The sequence below is a fragment of the Ambystoma mexicanum genome, chromosome 10 (assembly GCF_040938575.1).
Source record: "Ambystoma mexicanum isolate Mex_15411 chromosome 10, UKY_AmexF1_1, whole genome shotgun sequence".
Classification (NCBI taxonomy): domain Eukaryota; kingdom Metazoa; phylum Chordata; class Amphibia; order Caudata; family Ambystomatidae; genus Ambystoma; species Ambystoma mexicanum.
Genome location: NC_090932.1, coordinates 1,691,826,378 through 1,691,853,158, shown reverse-complemented (window position 1 = coordinate 1,691,853,158; position 26,781 = coordinate 1,691,826,378).

Below are 26,781 nucleotides of genomic sequence, written 5' to 3'. Positions count from 1 at the left end.
ACCTGTGGCCTATTGCAATCTGTTTTGTTAATGCCCACAATGTGGCTGCTGCAATATTCAAGCTTAGCTCCAACAATTGCTCTTGCAATGGTTTCTGAATTCACTTTGTTGATAAAAGGTCTAAGGTGAGAAAGGAGCTTGATATAGTAGGCGCTAGATGATACTTCTCTACCAATGTCATCTTTCATACTAGGATGTTGATAGAAAATGACACCTACAGTCTTGACCTTCTTCAGTGGAATAATTTTGGAATCACCAATATGAAAGCTTTCATATGTAGGGCCAAGTGTTTTAATCATATTAGGAGTACAACGATTAGCAGCTTGGCCTTAGTCCTATTCAGAGCCATATTGTTTATTACCATCCAATTCTTGATCAAGGCAAATACCCTACTGAGTTGCGCTTCACCAATGTTGTGGATTCCAGAGCTTGGGATGACACACTGTGTATCATCTGCATAGTTAGTAAACATCATCCCATCTTGAGCCAAGAGAGCAAAGAATGGGGCTGTAAAGATGTTATATAAGCAGGGGGAGATACACGCTTCCTGCAGGACTCCATATTTCAGTGTTAAAGGTGGCGCTACAGTGTCATCAATAGAAGCTCTGCTCTCACGGTTGCTAAGAAAGGATGAAGTCCATTGAGCCACTGCCAGTGACAAGTTGGCGACCTCTTTCAGCCTGGTGACCAAGATGGAATGGTCCACCAGGTCGAAGGCCGCTGACAAGTCAAGCAGCATCAACATTGAGGCTTCGTTTTGTATCCATTCGGTCGAGGAGCCTAGCCTTAAGTTCCAGGAGTGCAGTCTATGTCCCGAACCCTGGTCTGAAGCCCGATTGAAATTTGTTGAGGATAGGGAAGTTATTATGTTGCTATTTGGTTTTACGCCACCCGATCTAGAATCTTTAATAAGAATGGGGTATTAGTAATGGGCCTATTATTAAGTGGTACGTCAAACACGAGCCCAGGTTTTTTTTTTAGAATCTGTATTCTCCAAGCCTTCATAAGATCTAGGTGAACAGAGCCTTCAGAGAAAGATAGTTTTACAAATTTGCAAATCGTTCTAGGAATTTAGGAGGGCAAGTTATAATTATGGCAGCCGAACAAGGGTCACCCCTACACTTAGTGGCCTTCAACCATTCCACTATTCTACCCAGTTCTGTAACCAATATTGCAGAAAAGCTAAATTGGGAAAAGGTAGTGCCAGTAATGGAAGGACCGTGTGCGCTTAGATCTGCTACTGGAATTTGCCCCTTTTTCTTATTTTCAATATCAGCATTGATATTAGTCAGCTTGCCCTGCAGGGCGTCCTGAATGGCAGAGCACTATTCCTCATCTTTCAGCAACTGAGAGGAGTCTGGAGAATGGGTTGTTTGTTGCTCCTTTAAGATCTTAAAAAGCTCTTGAACATCAGATTGCGCATTCTGCACTCTGGTGTTGAATGAGTTTTGTTTGTCTTCGATGATCGCTAGCCTGTAGGAGTTTGCAGACCCTTTGTGGGCTGCCAGTGCTAGGTGGAGTTGTATTTAGTTTTCAAGCATAGTAGATTTTGAGGGTCAAGGCTTTGAGTTTTTTTAATTCGGAAGAAAACCAAACATTACTTTTTTGAAAGTTCTTGCTTTTTCTATGCTTTAGTGGGGCCAGAATACTAGAGAGGTCATTAATATTATTGGGCAACAAACTTGCCAACTCATCGCAGGTTCTCTGTTCAGAGGAAACAACCAATAGAATCAACAGAAGCTCAATCCATTCCGCGGTTATATTCTTCAGGTTTCTTGAAGATTCACACTTGACCTTACAGTTTTTACTTCTCGTGGGAAATTGTGCCTGCACTGTAAGTAGTATGAAAGAATGGTCAGACCATGGGCAAGCATGCTTGAAAATCCCTGGATTCAGTCTTCAGGGTAGAAACCCAAGCTAAGGCTTGCCGTAGACAATGGGTCGGTACCATGATTTTTTGTTCAAAGCCTAAATCAGACAGAGCTACCTGCAGATCTGATGCCACTATATCTTCCTCATTACCCAACCAACAATTAAAAGCACCTAACAAAATAAAGTTTGTATTTAGTTTCAAAAAAGAAAGAAGGACGTTAGATAAATATAACAAAATCGTCTTTACTGGAAGGGGGCCTGTATAGCAGCAGAACATTAACAGTTGCTTCGGCATCCAAGCCTAAGCATATGGACTGGATCCCGTCCAAGAAATGGCTGTTTGCTTCCCAAACAGACAGGAAAGACCTCAAAATAAATGCAACCCCACCCCCTCTCCCATCCCTCCTGTCTCGGAGTAACATGCTGTAGCCCTCGAGAATAGCAAGATTCAAGGAGGGACATGAAGCACTGTTACCCAAAGTTCCAGTAATGACACACACATCTATTTCATTGTGAACAATGAATGTTGCAAAATCTGTAGCGTGTTTCACCAGAGATCTGGTCTTTAGCCATAAGCATCTGAGGTCAGAAACTGGAGAGATTCTATTATTGCGGCCAGGAGACTGGGGTGTCCCTTTGCATCAAGAATAATGGCATCTGATACCCTTGATGATTTTGCCTGAGTGAGAGCATCTCCCACTCCTGCCAGCAGGACCTCAAAAGCAGGTTTCAGGGTTGGGGTGCTATTTGATATAGCAAATGATTCAAAGTTAACATGAGGCTCATCGGGGCTCCTGTCAGGTAACTCTGGAGTGCTAGGCATTTGCGACATAAAGTCGTCTTGCGGTGAAATACCTACAAAGTCTTGAAGTGCCATGGAATCTTGCTCCGTAGTGATGCTACAAGTACTAATTTTGTGCTGACTTACCAAAGAGCTTATAACAGACGGCTCGTCGTTCTGGGTATATATACTTCTGGCCGCTGCAATGGCTGCCAAGACTTCCACAAAACCCTTAATGTAATCAAGGGAGGACACAGAGAGATAAACCGTCAGGTCCTACCTTCCTGCCCTGCACGGACCAGCACAGACCGGCTGGGCTTATTCGTGCTGGCGCATTCGCGCCTGAATTGAATTTTTGTACTTAATTGGACCACGAGAATAATGGGAACTGTAGTTCCTACAATTAACGGTGAGCGTGCAAAGTTAAAAACTCATTCATAGGTATTTCTGTCCTAAACAAAAGTTCTTTAGGTATTCTCAATACTTTAACGACCAGTCTAGGAAGCCATATCAACCAAATATTCACTTTATACAAAAATACTTCTGGGTCTAAAGGGACACCTTGTAATGATATTTGGCCTGCAAATGCTAATATAAACTCTCTTACATTTACAAAATATATCCTTGGAGTGGAACACACTATTCCTTTGTCAGTAAAAGATATTGTCATGTTAATTTCTTTCATCATATCACATCCTAATATGTTAACTGGTGTCTGCCAAGAATAGAATAGTGGCATAGACACGTCATGTTCTCCTATAGAAATTGGTAGTTCAAACGTAAAAGGAACTAAGATTTTATACCCTGGAATCCCTGCACATTCAGGGCAATGCCAGACATTGGGTACTTCCCCTCTCGTACACAGGAACGAGTCATTCCAGTGTCTACACAAAATGAAAATGTCTTTCCTCCTATCGTTACCCTGACCTTTGGTTCCTCTTGGGGGTCTGGGGACACTGATAGTACTGAACATATCAGGTCGAACTGTGGCTTTCTCTATTGTGGATATAAATGCATCCCTGTACTCATTAAATGATTTCCTCCTATCTCGGTCACACTCGCTATCCTGGGTGTAGATGCTTGTGGGACTCCTGTGTTCACACTCCCTTTTGGCACTATTGCTTGCTGGGTCTGTACTTGTTGCATCTGCATAGGTGATTACTGTGGTTGCCCTTGTGGTGGCTGTGTTTGTAAAGCTCCTTGCTGGGCTTGCTGTATTTGAGTCACATGTGTCTGATTCTGTGTGTGATCTTGGGCATAATATTCTTGTGGTCTGTATTGTACTGTGGCGAGTAACCAATCCCCCCTATTGGAGCTTGAAAGTTCTCCTGCATGCTCCTTCTACTTCTACACATTCTGGCCATGTATCGTATCCTACTACAATTCCAGCATTGCTGCAAATGTCCCCCATTAAATCCCACTCGTCCTTGAAGGTTTTGAAATATTCCTTGTCCTCCCATAGGTCTATTCTCTCTACATTGTGGCTAAAAATGATACCAACTTTGATCTATAGGATACCCCATATTGTTTGGCTGTGCTGGCTGTACCTCCCATGTTGTCATGTCTTCAACACTTGTCAACACTGCTCCTTCTATGTCAAATTTTGACAATTGTTTCTGAACCAACTCCCCCTCCCAACTTTCTACTCTCTGCCTTCTTCTCATTCTTTTTTTGTACCAATCGACAGTGATGCACAATAGTGAACTGTATTCCTGCCCATGGCTTTGCTTCCATCCCTAACTGTTTCATTTGATGTTGCACTGGCTCTAGCAATCCCTGACATAAAATATGATAAAATAATGCAACTGTTTGATCCCGAAGTTCTCTTGTCTTGAGACACCAATGTTCTTTAATCTCTCGAATTCCGGCAGCAGGATCTACATCCTTGCCCATTTTCCTTGTCATGACCACACCTAGGTCTGATGAGTCAGGATATTGTACTCTAAGCGCCTTCCATACGTATGCTCTGCAATTATTAAATGGTGCTCTGTCATGTGTCATGTTTTGTGCGTTTATACTTGCATAACCTGCTCATCTCCAAATGTCATCAGCTCTCTCCACCAGAATGGTTGCTGGTAGGACTTTTATGTCACCCACTGCTAACGTCATTCCCGCAGTCCTTCTTTCTAACTCATTGATCCATTTTCCCATGCCTGAAGTCAAACTAGGCAATTTATATTTCAAATTGTCTTTATTCATTTGCAGGTATGCAATATATTGTGGTTGTCCTCCTTCTAGATTCTTTCAATCTTTGTGTTTCTATGTCATCACATTTATTTTCCACTAACATTTTTCTTTTTCTTTTGTTCCTCATACCGACTTCGTTCTTTCTTTGTCATGGTGCATGCCCTCAAAACCCTGAAACCCGCGAGCCCAGCCCAGACTCTGGCTTCCTTTGGGACTTCCCAGGCCCCAGCTAGGCTCACCTGGGCTCAGTCCTGGCGCGGCTGGCGCCAGGCCCATGGCAAGTGTTAAATACATGGTCCATTTATTTGGCTCTGAGATGCTGAGCCATTCAGTACAGGGTGTGGCTTGGGACTACTTTACCAGTGAGACAGGATACGATGAAGGGGACTATTTTCCTGAACTACTTGCAAGGCTATTTAAACTGCACCTTGCAAACTGAACACGCTTAACTTTAATCTGCACTCCTGCAGCGTAACACTCACTGTGTCAGTTCTTGCTTCCTTTCTGCCACGCCCGTCCAGAGTCTTCTATCCATCGGCATCTGTGAAAATAGAAGAACAAGAGTTATTAACGCATTGAAGGCCTTACCTGCAGAACATCCGAACCTCGCCTTTACGCTTATCCAAGGGCCGCCGCATCTGTAGAAGATCAGAACAGAAGGCACCCACACGGGTAGCGACGCACCGGATTTAGCCTCCTTCAGGAACTCTAGCGAGCAATTCTCCATCATTCTGCATCGTGCCGCATCTCGACACCATCAGTCGTACCTTCCATCTTCTTCCTGGAAAAGCGCTGCACCTGCCGAACAGAAAAGACAAAGCAGGTTAGTCGCACACAACAAGAAGGCTAAAATAGAGCGAACTATTAGCGAATCTCGCACAGCGCTCTATTTACCGGCAAGAATCCTGCACATCATTGTCAGGAGAGTCATCCATCATCCGGAAGCCGCTTTGTGCTGCATCTCAAAGACAAAAACGAACATTAGATATCTTGCATGCAAGGACTTAAGGCAGCTATTTCAAGGAGTTAATGGAATAGAGACTTACCTGCTTACTCCGGTCCATCCACTTCAGCAACCTCCATCGGATCAGTGAAGTAACTCGATCCTGGAACTACAGAGTAACCGCATCCCTGCCAGAGACTGTGCAGGACGGAGAGCTCACCCATATAATAGACAAGGTGAGCCAGGGAAAGAGAATGATAACACGGAAGGAGGTGAAAACCAAAACAAGCTCCACACTGTTGGCTAATTTCTTGTTTCAACTTGCAGACGAACATCTCCTGAGGCAAGACAGAAGGGAAGACGCAAGCAGGCCCTCATTAAGCAGAACACCAGTGCAGACATCATCCTTCGTACACGAGCACGCCCCCGTGGAGACCAGGTGAGCGTGACAGAACGCGAAGCCTTACACAAATTGTCTACCTGGGCGCCATGGAAACCTCGGAAACGGATCAGCTAGCTAAGCTTTTGGCGGAACTCAGGGCCGAGGTACATTCGGCTAGACAGGAAACCAATGCCTTACGAAGGGAACTGATTGTAGCAAAGGACCGCAGCAATGATCTCGCCAGACATTTGCTCCAGTCACCGGCGGGACAAACGCTGCTACCTGGAGTGGGGTCAACGGTACCCACTGCATCAAGCAACCCAGTTCGGGTGGTCCTCCCAGGAGCTGTACCTTTGGCACCCCCAGAACGATTCGCTGGAGATCCAAAAATGTATGCATTTTTTATGAATCAGTGCCGTCTACACTTCCTATGCAGGCCAGGAGCCTTTCCAAATTACCAGTCCAAAGTGGCCTTTGTACTTTCATATCTTAGTGGCAGTGCTGCTGACTGGTCGGTACCGCTGGTCAGTCGGGATGATCCCATCTTGAGAGACTTCCAAAGATTCCAAATGGATATGGAGAAGCTGTTTGCCCGGCGCTGCCAAGGTCAGGCATTGGACAATGAGCTTTTGTCTTTGTGTCAAGGCAACCAGGATCTGTTAACTTATATTGCCACCTTCAACAGACTGGTTGTGGAAACTGATTGGCCGGATGACAAACGAACAACGCTGTTTTACCGCGGCCTGTCAGGGGAGTTAAAGGACGTTTTAGCTCAAGTGGTTAACCCGCCCAGAGACTGTGCTGAGTACATAGACTTGGTGGTCCAGCTTGATCACAGACTGCAGAACCGTAAGGCTGATCGTGCTAGAATCGATTCAAGGGTATTTGTACGCCCCAAGGAAAATGCCTCCAAGACCACCGACGTGTCAGAACCCATGCAAATCGGAGGAGTGCGTGGGCCATTATCCAAGGCTGAAAGAGATAGGAGAAGACAACAACAACTGTGTTTGTATTGCGGGTCAGACAGCCATTTCCTCCGAGAGTGCCCAGTTAAGCCACCTAAAACGGCAGTGGGAGTCGCTGGTAAGGTTGAAACAGAGTCAGAGCCGGAAAACTTCTCCACTCGGCAGGCGTAGAGGTCCGCTTGCCGAGCGAAAAGAAGGACTCACAGACCTCGCACCTAGTTTTGCCTATGGTCCTTATAAACTACCAACAGCCATCTCAAATGCATGCAGTCAGAGCATACAATGACAGTGGAGCCATTGGAAATTATATGGATCAAGAGATGGCTTCGAGGATGAACATTTCCCTTTGCGAAAAGGCAACAACAGACTTAGTCACCACAGTCGACGGAACTGAAATCAATTCGGGTCCAGTAACGCATTCTATGACAGAGATGACTCTTTTGTGCTAAGACGGTCATCGGGAAACCATAGTGTTTGATATAATCAAGGCTCCACGATTTCCATTAATTCTGGGAATGCCATGGTTAGTATCACATAATCCTTGCATAGACTGGCGTGCCAAGAGGTTAACCTTCTCAGTCGACTGTGCTCAAACTTGTTATCCAAATAAAGGACCTTTGGTCACTGTAGCGACGACGATCATGAAACCAACCAATTCCCTCCCTCTGGTATATCAAGACTACCAGGACGTATTCCAAAAGGATCAAGCCAACACACTGCCCCCTCTTAGGTCGTATGACTGCCAGATCGACCTTGTACCAGGAGCACAGATTACGTGCAGTCGAATCTATGCTCTCACAGAGCCCGAAAACCTGCATTTGAGAAAATATTTAGACCAGTACCTGGCTAACGGTTTCATTCGCCCATCCAAGTCCCCGGTGGCATCACCCTTGTTCTTCGTGCCTAAAAAGGAAGGTGACCTTAGGACTTGCATTGACTACCGCGCATTGAATCAAGTCACTGTTATAAACCGTTACCCTTTGCCTTTGATTCCTGACCTATTGGATCAAGTTAAAGAAGCCCGAATTTACACCAAGTTAGACCTTCGCGGAGCATACCACCTGGTACGGATCAGGAAAGGGGACAAATGAAAGACTGCTTTCCGCACCAAATACGGGCTATTTGAATACCAGGTGATGCCTTTTGGCCTTTGCAATGCCCCAGCGGCGTTCCAGTATTTCATGAATGAAGTTTTGCGAGAAATGATTGATGTGTGTGTGTCGTAGTATACATCGACGACATTCTGGTATACTCTCGTTCAGAGCAAGAACATGTGAAACATGTCCGGGCCATTTTGGACAAACTTCAACAACACAAACTGTTTGCAAAGGTGGAATAAAGTTTTTTCCATGTCACTGAGGTCGAGTTCCTTGGATTTGTATTAACCCCTCATGGTGTGTGCATGGATTCACGGAAGGTTGAAGCCATTCTCAACTAGCCATCTCCAACTTCGATTAAAGGAGTTCACAGCATGCTCGAATTTGCAAACTTCTATCGTTGTTTCATTCCAGGATTTTCTCAACTAGTGCACCCCATCACCACTCTGCTGCGCAAAAACAAGCAATTTCAATGGTCCGAAGAGGCTGACAAAGCCTTCCAGGAGCTAAAACAAAGATTCATCTCAGCCCCGATCCTGAAACACCCTCGTCCAGATCTTCCATACGTGGTTGAAACAGATGCTTCCAGTCTGGCAATGGGAGCGGTCTTTTCCCAAAGGGACCCTGAAACTGGTCAACTACACCCAGCAGCCTTTTGGTCACAGACGTTTACGGCTCCTGAGTTGAATTATGCTAATACGGATAAGGAACTGTTAGCCATCAAGGCGGCCTTCAAAGCCTGGCTGCATTACCTCTTAGGAGCTAGGCATACCATCACAGTAATTACAGACCATCGCAATTTACAGTACCTGAAGGTGTCAAAAGCTCAATCATCGCGTCAACTCCGATGGGCATTATTTTTCGCGGAGTTTGACTTTGTAATTACTTACTGACCAGGCTGTCGAAATGGCAAGGCAGATGCACTGTCCCATTTAGGAGTACACGAGGAATACGCCAATCCGGACCCTGTGCCCATCATTCCTGGTGAAAAGATTCTTGGAATTACTACATCTCTAACGCTAGAAGACATTCAAGAAGAAATCCCTCATCTCATGGATTCCAATGCCCTAAAGAATCAGCCGACCAAAAGTCCTCACCATTCAGTCACTAACCAACTACCCTATTTTCGAGGACGTCTCTGCCGACCCAGCAAAGAACTTCAGGAAAAGGTTGTCTCACATTACCATGACTCATTAGTATAAGGTCATCCCGGAATTGCAAAAACTGAGGCCAAGGTCAAGCGGCATTTTTGTTGGCCGACATGGTCTAATGCCATCAAGCAGTTTGTACTATCCTGTGGAGTTTGCACTCAAAACAAAGTCCATAAAAAGAAATCACCGGGCCTGCTTCAGCCATTAGACATCCCACCGACAACTTGTCATACCCTATCTCTTGATTTTATAACGGACCTTCCTCCTTGTGACAGGTTTAACACAATTCTAGTAGTGGTGGATTATTTTCAAAAATGGCCTTTTTCATCCCACTAAAAGGATTACCCTCAGCTTCAATTCTGGCTAAAGAATTTCTGGAGCAGATTGTTCGAATTCACGGATTTCCTTCCAACCTAATCTCAGACAGTGGCAGCTAGTTTATCTCACACTTCTGGAAGAAATGTTGCGAGTTAGCTCAAATCGACGTAAGGCTTTCCACCAGTCACCATCCCCAAACTGATGGTCAGACAGAGAGAACCAATCAGACCTTAGAGCAATATCTCAGGTGCATGTTACATCAAACTGAAGGCAGCTGGAAGGATGTTTTATGGATCACCGAGTATGCCTATAACAACTCCCTGCACTCCAGTACAGGTCAAAGTCCCTTCTATACAATCTACTGGTTACATCCGCAAACTTCCAATCTTGATCCGCCGTAACTTCTGGAAATGCCAGCTGTGAAAAGTTTGCACTCTACCATCTCCCAAGCCTTCAAACAAGCGACGGATCATCTAAAACAAGCTACGGAAAGGTATAAGAAATCAGCCGATGTGCATAGAAGTGAAGCTCCAAAATATCAGGTTGGAGACGAAGTCTGGTTGGCATCTAAGCACATACCAGTGAAGGGACCTCATACCTTCAACCCCAGATATTTAGGTCCATATTCCATTAAAGCCATTATCAATCCAGTGGCTATGAAGTTGGACTTACCTCTGCACATTAAGATTCATCCTGTGTTCCACGTCTCACTATTGAAACCAGTGCAACCTGGAACACGAGTTGTGAAACCACCGAAACCAGTCACTGTAAACGGGGTACATGAGTTTGAGGTGAAAGAAATTCTTGACTCAAAAATCACTAAGTCAAAACTATTTTACTTGATAGACTGGAAAGGATACGGATCACATGAAAGATCATGGGAACCTAGCGAGAATGTGCATGCTCCACGGTTATTAAAAAGCTTCCACCGCAATCACCCAAACAAACCAGGACCATGGGTGAGTCTGCCATTAGGGGGACTTTGGGGGGGAGTGCTGTCATGGTGCATGCCCCCAAAACCCTAAAATCCGCGAGCCCAGCCCAGATTCTGGCTTCCTTTGGGACTTCCCAGGCCCCAGCTAGGCTCACCTGGGCTCAGTCCAGAGAGACAGGATACGATGAATGGGACTATTTTCCTGGAACTACTTGCAAGGCTATTTAAACCGCACCTTGCAAACTGAACATGCTTCGCGTTAATCTGCACTCCTGCAGCGTAACCCTCACAGTGTCAGTTCTTGCTTCCTTTCTGCCACGCCCGTCCAGAGTCTTCTATCCATCGGCACCTGTGAAAATAGAAGAACAACAGTTATTCACGCATTGAAGGCCTTACCTGCAGAACATCCGGACCTCGCCTTTACGCTTATCCAAGGGCCGCCACATCTGTAGAAGATCAGAACAGAAGGCACCCTCTCGGGTAGCGACGCACCTGACTTGGCCTCCTCCAGGAACTCCAGCAAGCAGTTCTCCATCATTCTGCATTGCGCCACATCTCGACACCGTCCGTCGGACCTTCCATCTTCTTCCTGGAAAAGTGCCGCACCTGCCGAACAGAAAAGACAAAGCACGTTAGTCGCACACAACAAGAAGGCTAAAATAGAGCAAACTATTAGCGCATCTCGCACAGCGCTCTACTTACCAGCAAGAATCCTGCACATCATTGTCAGGAGAGTCATCCATCATCCGAACACCGCTTTGTGCCACATCTGAATGACAAAAAAACAAACATTAGATATCTTGCATGCAGGGATTTAAGGCAGCTATTTCAAGGAGTTATTGGAATAGAGACTTACCTGCTTACTCCGGTCCATCCACTTCAGCAACCTTCATTGGATCAGTGAAGTAACTCAATCCTGGAACTGCAGAGTAACCGCACCCCTGCCAGAGAGTGTGCAGGACGGAGAGCTCACCCATATAATAGACAAGGTGAGCCAGGGAAAGAGAAGGATAACATGGAAGGAGGTGAAAACCAAAACCAGCTCCACACAGTTGGCTAATATCTTGTTTCAACTTGCAGACAAACATCTCCTGAGGCAAGACAGAAGGGAAGACGCAAGCAGGCCCTTATTGAGCAGAACAACACCAGTGCAGACATCATCCTTTGCACACGCACACGCCCCCGTGGAGACCAGGTGAGCGTGACATTCTTTCCCTTACTCCCTCTTTCCTTCTCCACTTTGTATACTCTCTCTCGTTCCTTTTCCTTCTTATCCTGTTCCTCTGTTTCTTCCCTTTTTGTGACACCATTGATGCCCTTTTCATCTAATTTGAGTAATATCTGTCCTCCAATCCGCTCATTCGGCACTACTGTTACTTCCATAGCTTTGTCCTTTCCTTCTTTTTCTTTCTTAACAACTTCCTCTAACTCTATCCGTCTGGCCCATCTTTTGCACGCTCTTTATATTTATCGTGTGTTGACATATATTTACATTCTTTAATCTTATTTTCTTCCCTATTGTCCTCACTGTTATAAGCCGGGGGCTCATATGTCGGATTAACATACCCCTCTGCTGCCTTCAACTTCTTTAAAGGATAGCTCCCTGTTTCTCGATATCTGTACTACTGTTTTCAGAAGGAGAAAGAGGAGACAAGGATGTTTCATTTTCCCCTTTAAGCTGATTAAGTAACCACTCCTTTTTGGGTGGGTCTTCCTTTTCGCTCAGATACCTTATCCATAGCTCTAAAACGGCAAACCATTTCTGTCACTTTTTCCCGGTATATGCAGTATGTAATTATATTGTCATGTGTTGTAATACAGTTCTTTATAATGAGCCTTTTTGAGGCCATGGTACATACATTTTATCAGCCGTGCCTTTTGACCAATCAGAATGGTACTTTCTAATCTTGGGTGTGTATCTTGGTAATGTGTTACACAGGTACAGCTGGGGTGTGTCTCTAATGATAAGTTATTTTTTTCTTTCAATAACTGCCAAACCATTTATTAATCTATTATTTTTAATCAAATACACTGTGATAATCAATTTTAGGCAAGCACCAGCAATCGCCGCCCATTTAAAAAAAAAAAAAAACTTTTCCTCCGATTTTAAAAACGATGATGTTCTCTTTATTCCTTGGTTTATAGTCCTATCATGTCTTAATGTCCTACGGTTTTATTATTAATACTCTAAGAATCTTCTTGTATTTATTTCTTTTTATTCAACTTTTAACCTTCTCTGATTGATGTCAATCGCTTGATTATAGAGTCTGATAACCAGCTAGATTTTACTATTGCTTTATGCCTCCTAGTTTAAACACAATAAAAGTTTTACACTGACATATCTATAACCCCAACTAAGTGTGCACTTTGTATTTTCTGTGATCGCCTTACTGTACTGTCTCCAGTAAATGTATCTCATCTCCATCTTTACCCCATTTTGGAGTTGGACACGCATTCTGCTTTGCCTCCAGACGGCCTAAAAACACCCCACTTGGAGTTTAATGTGTGCCCTTCTGCCCACTTGGAACCAGGAATAGAGGTATCTCTCTTTCATTGACTCAAATCATTTTACTTTATACATTTACATTTATAATACAGTCCCTCCCCTTTAGTTGCCACTTTCAATGCTCTACTTACATCCGTAGCTCAGTTCGAGTCCTTCGGTATCAATTCTTCCCCAATCAACCACTTTGCCTTCTGTTCTCGGTGTGCCTGCGGGGGCCGGACAGGATTTCTTCAAAGGGGTACCTGCCGACCGACCCTTTTTCACACGTGTGTCATTTTTTCTGCACCCCACAGGAAACTAGGCGATCATCTGGCTAATGGTGTAAGTCATTGAAAATCCGAGAGTCTGGAACTGGGCCCAGGAGACTTGATCGGAAACCTTCTGCACCTCTAACAAAATGTGCAGTAGCACCTGGAGCGTTCCAAGTGCTAGATGGAATTACCAATAAATGATCTCAGACTCAAATAACCGGACAGACTCAAAGAACATGGCAAAATACTACTTTATTATCAGCTCAATAAAGTAGGGAAACCTGGCGAACAAACAGATTGCAGCTCACACACTCTCAACTATATTTCGATTATATCAAGGCTTTACACCTCATCCTATGTGGTAAAATCAAAAAGAGAAATTGGTTAAGGTAACATATATACTTATATTTTATTTAAATGTTAGTGATATAATTGGCTGTGCCCTATCAGGAAAGCATGCCTTGAGCAAGCTCTTACTATGTATAATACAGATTAATAACAAAATAACAGCAATGGATTGGCCCCTGCAACAATGTATGGCACACTGATTCATAGGCCCTCATGATTGGTTGGCATTCTCTCCCAACCTTGGACATTCGGTTCATTAGCAGAAGGTGAGCAAAAATGAAACCCAGGTGCGGGGAACAACGTCAGACCACTGCCCACTTAGCCAAATAGCCTACCATGTCTCATCAGTTAGGCCCTAAGCCAAGGCTTCTTCTCTTTAGTTGACCTTGCTGACTGTGCTCTTCTTTGGGACTTTTAAGGGAGTGCAGGTACATCACTATCTTCAATTAGAGCTTAATGAATAGGCCTTGTTTTCTACTCTTGAACCACATGCTGGGTGCCATTGCTCCTCTTGGCCTCTTTAGCCATATGCTTTCTGTATTTTTCATTGTTCAATACTTGGCACTTGCAAATGTTTTCTCCTTCCCTTAATCAAAGAGAAATATGTCCTGCATATGTAGCTTATCGTCTTTGACTCCCCTTGTGCCTTGCAGTTGCCTCTTGAAGTGGCATCCTTGATCCCAGGCCAAACACATGTTCTTTGTTCCTAACACAAAGCTGTTTTCCAGTGCCTGTCAGCTCTGTAATTCTAGTCTCTCCCTTCAAGGCTTCTTAGCCCACTATTATACGAAACCGACATCAATTTTTCCATCATGCCTTCACTACCCGCATTATATTTTCTCCTGCAGCAAGCTTCTATATGCCTCATCTACCTTACATGGCTGCATATATATATTTGCTAAATCTCTTCTAACTTATCTTCTTAGTGTATTTGATTTCTTCGTCTCTACATACATGTTTCTCTTTTTACTTCAGTTACATCATCATTCTTTAAGTATTTGCATATCGTTTCAGTGCATCCTAGTGTCTTCTCTTCATGACATCACTTTGTTCTGGTCTGATTTCACTTATAGCTCTTCTATGTCCAGTGGTGTATTCAGACATGTTTCCAGCATGTGAGTGTGGGGGTACATCCGATTTGGTTGTCTAAGTGCGTAATATCTTTCATATCTTCGATGCAGTATTGGGACGATATGTGGTGTCACACATAGTGCTCTCTTACTGTTCTTCCAGTATGACGGAGGTGATGGGGCGGGCTCTAGAGATGACGTGTACATCTGCCTCTCCACAGGGCAATGCAGGTATGTGTATAGGAGTTTATTTGTTCGGGCCAGGCACAAAGTTAGTGCACATTAGACTGGTTGGCCCTGGGACTGCCTCCACTAGGCTAGGTGAGCAGGCGGCTTTGGATAGTGTATCAGCAGTTCAGTCTGGCTTCATGCACACAACAGTGATAGTCGCAGGGCCCAGAGGTGATGAAAACCACAATCGCATCTCATCACTGGCTCCAAAACAAGTCTGACACATCCTTCCTTAAAACCTGAATGTATTTTGTTTTATACCAATTCAAGTCATAGTCACCACCTATGTCTTGAATTGGGTTGAACCGAATCAAACCGAATCGGGCATGTAACAACTTAGCTCGATTAAATTTGCACGCCTGCGCTATGGCGGGTCGATTAGCTTGAGGCCATTCAATTTGTTTCTTCAATGGTTTGACCCGCCATTCGAGTCGAGCAGTTTATGGCCCGCCCATCCCTAGTACTACTGTACTAGCTGGAGAAGAGAACACATTTTAACAATAGCAGCCATGAAGAAGTCATGCTGGCTGGTGTATACAAGCTGTTGTACATAGATAAGTAGGTGTACACATTCTAAAGAAATACAGGAGTGGGAACATAGGGCTATAGTAGCCATGCACTTATGCTCAAGACTGGATAGTCCAGAGACAGGTTGAAAGGAACGAGAAAGGTACACACAGTGAAGCATAGATAGAGGATAAAGATTAGAAGTTACCATAAAGGTGCACATATCCTAGCAAAGGCTACGACTGGGTCAGAGCCATGGTCTTAACTGGTGTGTTGCCAAGAGGGCACCAAGAATTACTTTTTATGTATACACCAATGGCCACTATCATTCACTAGGAGGCAACACTTTAGACAGATAAAACATGAATAGTACTTACTTTGGTGGGAATGCTCCTTATAGTGCAGTGTTGGAAGGGGGCAGACCTCACCACAGTGCAAGGGTGGTTACAGAAAATGTTGGAGTTTGTGGCCCTTGAGTGGGCAACGTACGCGATGAACAATAACTTAGCACACTTTGCCACAGACTGAGCCCAGTGGTGCCCTCAGTGCCAGAAACTACTAGACTTGTCTCAAACTGCTTGCTGGACCGCTCCTCCTTTTCTTCTCGGTTGCCTGGCTGTACCTGCCTGAGGGGGAGGCTGGGAGAGAGGGCGTTTGTAGGGCTCTTTTCTTGAATTGTATACCTGTTGCTGAAAATGAATAAATAGAGTTTTAAAAAATCAACAAAAAAATGGAGTGAGGTCTTTTTTATGTTTCATGCAACAAGAGTTTCAAAAAGGATCTCCTTATACTTCCCTGCAATGGCCACCTCCTCTCCCCCTGTTCACTCTCAGGCTGACAAGCCAGGGCCCCCACCCATGTTTTCCTCCCAACTACACTACCTTCTACCCCTAATCCCGGTCAACACTGTGTTTTTTTTTTGCATGGGACTCCCACAAAGCCCCTACCACTCCTCCCAAACTCCTGCATCCCTCCCTACTCCCCATTCTGCCTTTTTAACAAGCTCCCTGCCAATCATTTTTGTATAGTGCTGATTCATCGGGTTTATTCTGACATTCAGAACCCTAGAACCTCATAAAGAATTTCATAAAGGAAGTATGACCTTCTAAATAAAACCCAGCTCAATTCTTCTCCCTCTGTGGGGTTTGCGATTCTGCAAAGGTGAGAGCACACAGGGAAGCCTCACACTTCGGAGTGTGTTCTATTGGTTTTGCAGCATTGGGGCATGAGTGTTGTGGTGTTGCAGCATTGGGGCATGAGTGTTGTGGTGTTGCAGCATAGGGGCATGAGTGTTGTGGCGTTGCAGCATTGGGGCATGAGTGTTGTGGTGTTGCAGCATTGGGGCATGAGTGTTGTGGTGTTGCAGCATTGGGGCATGAGTGTTGTGGTGTTGCAGCTGATTGCTGATTGTTTGATGCCAGGTTTGTTTGCCTCTAGTGGGTTTGTAGCACAGCTGTACGCCCCTTTCTTTTAGTGCATGACTAGTGTGTTAAATGTTTCCTGTCCCTTTTACTATACAAAAGCTCAAAAAGCAAATTTTTTAACCGTTCTCAGTGTCTTTCCTATTGTTGCCTTGTCTCCTCTCGAGCTGTTCTGTTGCTTGTGCCGAGTTGTTGCATAGTGTTCTTTGTAGTAATGTAGTGAAATAGTGTTCTAGTAGTAGTAGTAGGATTTGTTCACTTGTTCTGTTCTGGGGATTTGCTTATTGGTTCTCAGAAACAGTTTGCATTTTTTGTAAAGCGCTTGTTCGCTTGCAGGCCTCAAACTGCTGACAAGTAACACAGACCAGACAAGACAATCATTACAAAAATATGATACCATCGATCTAAGGTTCCAGGGTAACGACCCAAAGGATAGAACTAAATACCTCAGCCGTCAAACAAACTAGTTTTGATAGATTTTCTAAATTGAGCATATGACGGCAATTGCCTAAGGACAGTTGGGAGGTTGTTCCAAACCTTCAGGCCCCAAGCATTGAAGCTAAGGTCCCCATGCAACTTCAATCTGAAGCATGGTTGTTGCAACAGATGTTTGTAATTAGACTGTAGAGTACGTCTAAAGTGCAGTTTTTTAATATGATCTCGTAGGTAACGGGACAGGGGTGAACCAGCAAGGCACTTATAGACCAAACAATGGGCCTTAAACCTGATCCTTTGAGCCACTGGGAGCCAATGTAGCTTCCTACGTGCCTTAGTGACATGGTCTCTGCACCCTATCCCGCAGACTGCCCTGACTGCCCCGTTTTGCAATGTTTGCTATTTCTTTATGTTGGTCAAGGTGGTACCTGTCAATAATCCATTGCACTAATCCAACCTCGAATTGATAGCTGTGGTGTCTATTAATGCCCGGTTTTCTTCAACAAGATAGGGTCTAATCTGCCACAGCAGATGAATTGTATAAGTGCAACCAGCGCTTATATACGCAACATGATTGTCGAAATTAAGATTGGAATCAAAAATTACTCCCAAGGTCTTAACTTGACTAGAGACCTCAACAGTAGCCCCTCCAACTTTAAAGGCACTGTACCGAGAGTCGAGGGATTTGAGCTTGGACATACTGCCCACAATCAGAATCTCTGTCTTCTTGTCGTTGAGGGCTAAATAATGATCAGTCATCCAGGCCTTAATGGCATAAAAAACTTTGGAAACCAGCTCAGCAGCTTCTTCATAGGAGCCTGTAAGTTCAGTGACAGACAGTGGAGGTGCAGCTGATAGTTTGACCTCTTAGAGACTTAAGACATGTGAGGAGAAAAGGAGAGGGTGGAGTTGAAGATGACACCAAGGGTCTTAGCCTAACAGGAATGAACAGGATGCTGGCCCATGGTAGGTGGTCAGAAAGAGAGAGAGGAAAAGAGTGAGAAGGTGTCCCAATGAGGAGGATCTCAATCCTATTGGCATTACAGCAGGAATATGTGGCTAGGTAAGAAAGGGGACCGCATGCTATTGGTACACGTGTACAGGTCTGGGGCAGGCAGCATCTCCAACCCTCAGGGGCAGTACAGAGGAGCTGGGGCATTGGGAAGGCCTCAGGAGAAGGAGTTGCCGAGGTGGTGGTTGCACTATAGGAGGTACTGAGAATAGCATGGAGGCTAAAGGGGCGGGTTTGTCAAGGCCTTTTGGAGGTGCTCCCTTGGTGTCAGAGGAAGCAGATCCTCTGGTGAATGTCCACAGGTCAGGACCAATGGAGGAGCAGGAGAGCATGCCTCTCAAGTGGGAGATGGGGTCGCATCAAGTAAACTGGAGGAATATGGGACCACTCCAGTAAGGATAGGGGAATTGAGGAGGAATTGGTCTTCCCCCAGTAGGTTCATGGTACTGCTGAGGGTGAGAGGGAGGATCATCGGTAGGGGACTCAGTGGGAGGACCAGTCTGTTAAGGTGCCATGGCCGGTTGTAGAACTTTAGGAGGAGGAGGAAGGGCAGACAGAGTCATGGTTTAGAAGGGTGGGAATGGGGCATCTTCCTGCACCTGCCAATGTTAATGGGGAACACTAGTCAAAGAAGGTGCTCCAAGGGCAAGTGACCTCTACACCCCTATCACAGACCACATGGACTTGCAAAGTGGAGGCAAGAGAGGTCCCCTGCATGGAGGAGGGTTGTGAGAAAAGGGAACATGGGAGCAAAAGGGAAAGGGCAAGGGCCATGCAATATTGCTAAAAGCCATGAGGAAACATGTTTAGTGTGGCACACGAGCATAGACCAGGCAGCCTTTGCATGGCCCACGAGTATCCTATCTTCCATAAGCAGCCCCTCCAGCAGTTGTGAGGAGGGAGAGTATCCTAGCACGTTCCATAGCCAGGGTGTACCACAGCGGTGACATTAAACAAGCCCTGTCAAGTCCCAGGCACCCGCCTAACCTGCAGCGGCGCCGGCAACTGCAGCCAGTGACAGTCTGCTGTTTCCCGGTCTGCCCCAACAAGCACTTGCGAGCAGTTTTTCCATGGCAATACTGTCTTTCAGCAGCATCCCTTGAACCTAACCTGTTGCCTTTTCGTGCAAGCAGTCCATTACCTGGAGGAAGCCAGACTGCACAGAGGTGGTGGCCAACATGAGGGACCCCATTTAGCTCCACCCCACTTCCTTCAAGTAAGGCGTTGTACGAGACAGCCATAGAGGAAGAATTGTCCGTGCAGGCAGTCTCTCAACCAGTAAGGGTGGCATCAATCTGTGGAAGAGCAGGCGACCAGTAGGAAACACGCTGTGGGAGAGCTTGAGGATTTTACTGGGAAGCTGCAGCTTCTGAGAATACCAAGAACATTAACCCTGTGTGAGAACCTGAGAAATGTAAGGGGTGGCTGCACCCTCTGAGAGAATCTGAGAACTTTAGTGGCTGGGAGCGCCCTGTGACAGAATCCAAGCATCCCTGTGATATGGATGCACCCTTTGAGAGTAATGAGGACTTTAGTACATGGCTGCACCCTATGACAGAGTCCAGGAACCTTAATGGATGGCTGTGCCCTCTGAGAGAACCCAAGGAATTTAGTGAGTGGCTCCGCTTTGTGAGAGGTCCTAAGAACTGCGAGGGGTATAACCGTGCCTTCTGAGAAAAACAATGTCCGGTGGATGGGTGTGCCCTGTCAGAGAATTAGTGAACTTTAATGAGTGGTTGTGGCCTTTGAGAAACCCCAAGAACCTTAAAAAATGGTTATACCTGGTGAAAGTACCTGAGCACTTTATTTGTTGGTTGTGCCCTTTAATAGAACGCAGGACCCTAATGTGTTGCTACACTCTCTGAGAGCACCGGAGAACTGCAGTGAGTGGCTGTGCCCAATGACTGGCCCTGAAAAGGGTGCAGCGCTTTGCTAAAGAGTCTAAGCACTTTCATGAGTGACTGCACCATGTTAGAGAACATAATAACGTTTCACAAGTGGTGTAGTCATGATACAATAAAAGGATTTGAAAACATTACCTGCACAACAGTCAATGGCATGTGTAATACAAACAGATACACAAGGGGGAGAACCTCACTGAGTGGCATTTGGATGCGTACCCTGCTTGATGCCCTCTTCAAAAGGATTTAACACAGAGTACTTATCCGACAGCAGCTGCAACTAATACACCATTAAAATGCCCCACCTAGAGCTCTGCTGAGAGTGTTGAAGTCATGTGTGATGGTATTGCGCCTGTACAACGTCTGCAAAGTAGAATTCCAACGGGTGCCACTAAGGTCTTCATGTTGTGCAGTTGTAACTTGTGGTGACATTGCAGCTCAGCATATGTTTGAAATCGTACATCCGGCTGAAAAGTGAGCTGGTCTTCTGGGTCACAGATGCCATTACTTTACAGGCTCACAATCCTTTACAAAGTGTGTGATCACGAGGTGAAAGACGTACACAAAGCAGGCAAAGTGCATTGTCTGGTCAATTCGTTTGGAGGCGCGGTCATTTGATCCATTGCCTGCTGCCACTTCACCCACATGCACACTGCATGCCTTGGCCACTGTGCCTCCACCCACGCCACCTTCTCTCAGATGTGATCTCCCCGGTGGCTTTGGCACAGAAACCCTTGCAAGTACAACATTGCAGGTTGCTGAACTAACCACACCAGCAGCCTCCCTGAATTACTCTGGGTGGTGACCCTGTGTAAGCGGTGGTGGTGGGTGCGATATGTGGAGCGGGTACCCAGGGTATGGGAAGGTGGCATTTTGGAGTTTGAGGGAACAGAGAGTGAATGACCAATCATGCACAATCAACAACTTCATCAGTAAAACTAAAATGCACATACTAATACATAATAATACGTCAACGCATCTGGGCAAAGAGTATGCAATGCCACGTTGCAATTGCAATGCAATGCCACATATAAACAGGTGTTTTTAATCAAAGAACAACTATTCCTAGAACAAAAATAGACAATACGTGTTATTCAACAAAAACATACACACACTTGCTAATAGGTGCTGTTCGCTGCCAAACATAGCAAAACACATTGAACAAAAATGTAAGTGTGCTCAGGGTGGACACACAATGAACTGATGGCAGTTTCCTGCCCTGTAATAAAGGGCGGAGTAAGCAAACTAGTGTGCTAATAGTCACACATATCATACAACGCTCTTGGATTCATCAATTCGAGACAAGCTAGAGATCTCTGATACATGCTTGTCAGTTACAATGTTCACAGTCATGAGGCATGTTCTTAAAGCACCAGCACTCCAGTGATGTTTTGCTGAACGAGAGTAACCATGGCTCCAATGCTTCATACAATAGTTTTGGTGACATGTACTAACAGCGCCTTCCACAAGGCCACACTGGACTCCTACAATAGACAAAACAAAATAAACATGACTACACTAACAATCTACGTCCACATGACACACACTACTCACACATTCGTATTATAACAAACATAGCTATCATTAATGATGTAAGCTGCGCAGCAACTCCATTACTGCCATTATATCCACGTCTCCATTAACACCATTCTGGAAACAAAAAGTATTTTAGAGGCACCGAGGAGGAAACACATTCTTAAGCTTTGTAAAATGAATGCAGACTAAACTAAATACTGCAGCCTCAGCTGACACCATTGTGAAATGTCCATGGATAACTGGTGAAAGTTTTCCATAAGGTCCAGTGATTAGAATAAAATACATCCTGTTACAGACGGTGTGGACCTGAAATAAGACGCGGGCTACATGGTAAGTCTTGACTCCAACTTTATTTAACAGTCACTGCCGCTTCTCCCTTTCCCGCCTCCCCTCCTCCCCTCCCCGCCCCCTCTTTCCACTTTAGCTTTGCTTTAAAGGGCCCATGTCCCTTTTCCTTCCACAACACCCCCCCCTTACTTATCGACTGAGTCCATGATCACATTTCTTCGATGAGTCGGATGGGCCTCCTGGCTGCCCTGTGAGGTCGTCCGGCTTGCTCGTCCCGGTCGTCGTTCTGGCCTGTTTGCAAGGGCACCTCAGGCGGTCTGGGGAGTCTCTGGGTCCATGGGATCTTCTTCCTCTAGAGGCATGTCCTCGGTTTGATCTTCTTGGAACATTCGCCTGAAGTATGATGCCTTGGGTCCTTTTACTTCCGTCACTATCCGGGCTCTGGCCGATGCCTCGAGTCTGTTTTCCGGCGTTGGGCTTGACTGACCAGCACGGTCTCTCCTACTGGGATCAGGGGTTCCCTGGCTTTCCATTTCCTGTCAGCCCATTCTTTGGCCTTTTGTCATTTCTCCGCTTCTCGCTGCCGTATCTCGTCGTCCTCCTCTGGCGTGTAGTCCTCAAGTTGGGGCAGCCTGGACGGTGGTTTGTACTTGATCATGAGTTTGGCTGGGGTGCATCCGGTCGCCTCACGTGGGGTATGCTGATAACTCCATAACATCTGTGAGATGGCTTGTGGCATCGAGGCTTGGTCTGTTGCTGTTTTCTGGCATGTGCGCTTGATATTCTCCATGAAGCGTTCCACCATCCCATTGGCCTGGGGCGTGATCTTTTGGTGGTGGAATCCAAGGTGTGCTGCAAATTTCTTAAATTCTTGTCCCTGAAATGGGGATCCATTGTCCGTTTTCACTGTGTTGGGGATGCCCCACTCGCTGAACAGTTCATCTATTATACCTACCACGTGGTGGAAGGCCATGGACTGTACGTGCTTCACCAGTGGGAATCAGGAGTACTCGTCTATGGCCACTAGAAGGTGGCCTCCCTCTTCCAGTGGGCCGTAGAAGTCGAGCACTACGTGCTGCCAATGTCCATGCGGAAGTGGAACTATCTGCAGGGGGCAGGGTGGTGAGCTGGCTGTATTTACTTGGCACGAGTTGCATTGTCTTAGTATGTCGTCCACAATGGTGTCCATAAGGGGAAACCACACCTGGTTCCGCAATATCTTTTTTGTGTTGGCCACGCCTCAATGGCCTTCGTGTGTGATCATGACCAGTGGCTTCCTTAGGCTTTTGGGTGCTACTAGGCACTTCCCTCTGAGTAGCGTGCCTTGGCATGTTGTGGCCAGTTCATTGTGTATTCTCTCCATTCTGGCTAGGTCTCTTCTGTCGACTTACCCCCATCCCCCGGTTCAAAGTGTTCGTTGGCCGCCTGTTGCCACTTGTTAGTGTTGGTGAGGTGTACTGCTGCCTTGATGGTGGGGTCAGCCCTGCTCCTTTCCGCAAACAGTTGTGCAGTGATGGCTGGGGAAAAGGCGTTCTGTGACAGATATGCAATGTATCCATCAGCTTCTCCCTGCATTGTGGTGTCGGACGCCCCGTCCGGGTGTCGTGACAGATAGTCTGCTGGGATCGCATCGCCCCCAGGTTTGTGGATGATGGTATAGTCGTATTCCTGGAGGAGGATGCCCCATCTTTCGATGCGCTAAGGCATTTTGATTTTTGGGTTGCCAAAAAGGGGCAGCAGGGCCTGGTGGTCTGTTCGGAAGGTGAAAGTTTGTCCGATGACAAAATGGTGGAATTTCTCGCACGCCCATACGGCTGCCAGGCACTCGCGCTCTGCCTGTGAGTATGCTTGTTCGGTGGTGCTGAGCACGCGGCTGGCGTACGCTACGATGTGGGTTTTGGCGTTGTTCTGTGGATCGGTTTGAGCCAGAATTGCACCTAGCCCTACTGGACTGGCGTCGATGGTGATTTCGGTCTGCCTTTTTGGATTGAAGTACGCTAGTTGGCGATTGGCAGTTCTCGTTTGATGGTGGAGAATGCCTGTTGGCATTGGTCCGTCCACTGGAAGGGTTGATCTTTTTTCAGTAGCTGCCGTAGTGGGCATGTGAGTGAGGCGTATTGTGGGAGGTAGCGAATGCAGCACCCTGCCATGCCCAGGAACGATCAGAGTTCAGAGGTGTCCTTTGGGCTGGGTACATTCGTTATGGCATGGATTTTGTCTGGATCGGCCTTGATGCCCTGGTCCGAAAAAATGTTACCAAAGAAGCATAGGGTGTGTGTGTTTTTTTCGCATTTCTGGCTATTGAGTGTGAGTCTGGCGTCTTGGAGGAAAGGGCAGACCTGGTGTAGGGCTGTGTCGTGTTGGTCTTGGGTGACTCCGAATATGAGGATATCGTCACTGTAATTAAATGCGTTGGTGACCAGGCTAATTAGTCTGTGGATTGTTTCCTGGAAGATTTCAGCAGCGGATGAGATCCTGAAGTTAAGCCGCTTGTAGCGAAATAGGTCCTCATGAGTGGTGAATGTGATGATGGGTCTTGATGTGGGATCGATGACAAGTTGGTGGTAACCCTGGTTGAGATCCAATTTTGAGAATTTAGTGGCTTGGTTGAGCCTTATCAACATGTCTTTTATGTTTGGGCCTGGGTGTCTCTCCCGTTGGATGGCTCTATTGGGGATCCTCATGTCCACGCAGAGGCAGAGGCGTCCGTCTGCTTTGGGAACGACTAGGAGTGGAGACACCCATGGTGTGGGCCCTGCCCCTCTTTCTATGATATCGTTGTCCAGTAGTGTCTGCAGCTCGTGGGTGACTTTCGCTTGTAGATGAAACCTACTTGCCCGGAGTGTTTTGGTACTGGCCGTATCTTTGGGTCGGTGTGTAGCTTGATGACATTATTCTTTAGCATGCCCACGCCTTCGAATAGGGCTGGATAGATGGATTTCAGTTCTTCAATGTTTAGGGCTTTGTGGTGGATGGCCTGTATGAGTTGGGAGTCAGGCGGTATTCCTTGAATTGCTTTCGATACGTCGTAGTGGATGTCCATGAGGCATAGGGCAACAGCGGTTTTGTGGCTGAGAAGGCATCTTCCCGTTGCCGGACTGTGGATGACGTGTATCATCGTCTGAGCTCTTTTACCCCTGTGGATGAGGTCACAAGCGAATTGTCCTTTTGAAATCAGCAGCTGTGTTGCGCCCCATTGGAATATGTGGGCGTGTGATGGTTGCAATGGGAACTTGTCTGCTAAGTGTTCGTATGTCAGGTGGCTCATGACATTGACGGTTGCGCCTGTGTCTACCAGGAATGGTGTGTCTATTCCTCCTAGGTGTACTGTTACTCTGGGTGCCGTGCTGTCGTCTGAGGCCTCTGAGATGAGGCGGACGTACTGCCTGCTGTATCGGTCATATTCTGCGTATTGTGCCTGTTCTGTTGGGAGTTCTTCAATGGGTGGGTTTTCGTAAGGGTCTCTGGTGATGCTCTCCCTCTGGCGTTCTTCTTCGGGATATGCTTGCATGTGGTATATTTGTTCTTGGTTGGCGTATGTCCTGTCCGCCTGGTCTACCTGCAAGTTCTCTACCACTCTGATGAACCCGGCATTGGTTGCGGCCCTGGGGTTGGTGGCATGCTTGGTATACTCTCGTTCTGGGTATGGTTGTGGGTTGAAGGGTCTTGGCGCCTCGAATCTCCTCGCAGTTGTTTGTTGGTTGGGTGGCCGTTATGCTGGTAGTGGGGGTGTCTTTTCTCGGCACATGCTCTGAAAGTGGTTCTCTTGGCCACATCTCATGCACATTTGTCCTATTACCGGGCATTGGCCCTTGTGTGGAAATTCAAACACGCACCTTTAGCATTGCCTTTCTAGTGGTCGGCCGTCTCGCATTATTCCACTGGTCTTGTCTGTATGTGTTGTTGTATTGGCGGCTTGATTGACTAGTGGTGATGGCCGCGATAGAGTCTATCTTTTTTGGGTTCTCTATGTGGGCAGCTTGGACGTCTATGCTTTCATACACTCTGGCCGGTTCAGCTATCTCTTTCAAAGGTAGCAGTTTCTTCAGTAAGTGTTTGCGGTATATTGATGACAAGCATCCTTCTATGACCCTCAGGCAGATGGCTTCGTCTTTGTTGAAGTTGGCGAAGTCGCAATACGTGATCTTCCTTTGTAGGCGTAATATGAACTGGCCGATCGTTTCCTGGGGCATCTGGGTGTACTGATTGAAAATGTAGCGCTCATAGTCTCTATTTGGGATGACTACTAGGCAACTGTTGATGGCTTCGATGATTTTTAGGTATGTTGTCCTTTCTGCTGTAGGGATGGTCTTGATGACACTCTTTATGTCTTTCCCCACCAGATTTGTGAAGATATCTAGCTTGTTTGGGGCAGCTTGGTTACCTACAGCCCACATACATTCTTTGAACTCGTCAATCCACTCTTGCCATCTTTGTCCCTGGTTCTCTTGAGGTTCTAGTGAGAACGGGTTTGGGCGGCGTAGGAAGGAGACTGGGTTGGTGGGCGTCACACCGGGTGTGGCGGGCGCTGTGGTGTCTACTGCTGCGCTCCCAGACTGTGACATGGTCACTGATGCTCAGGTGTGGTCGTGGCACTGGGGCCTCAGACCTTGTATCTAAATGTCTCTGGTTGTTCACCTTCACG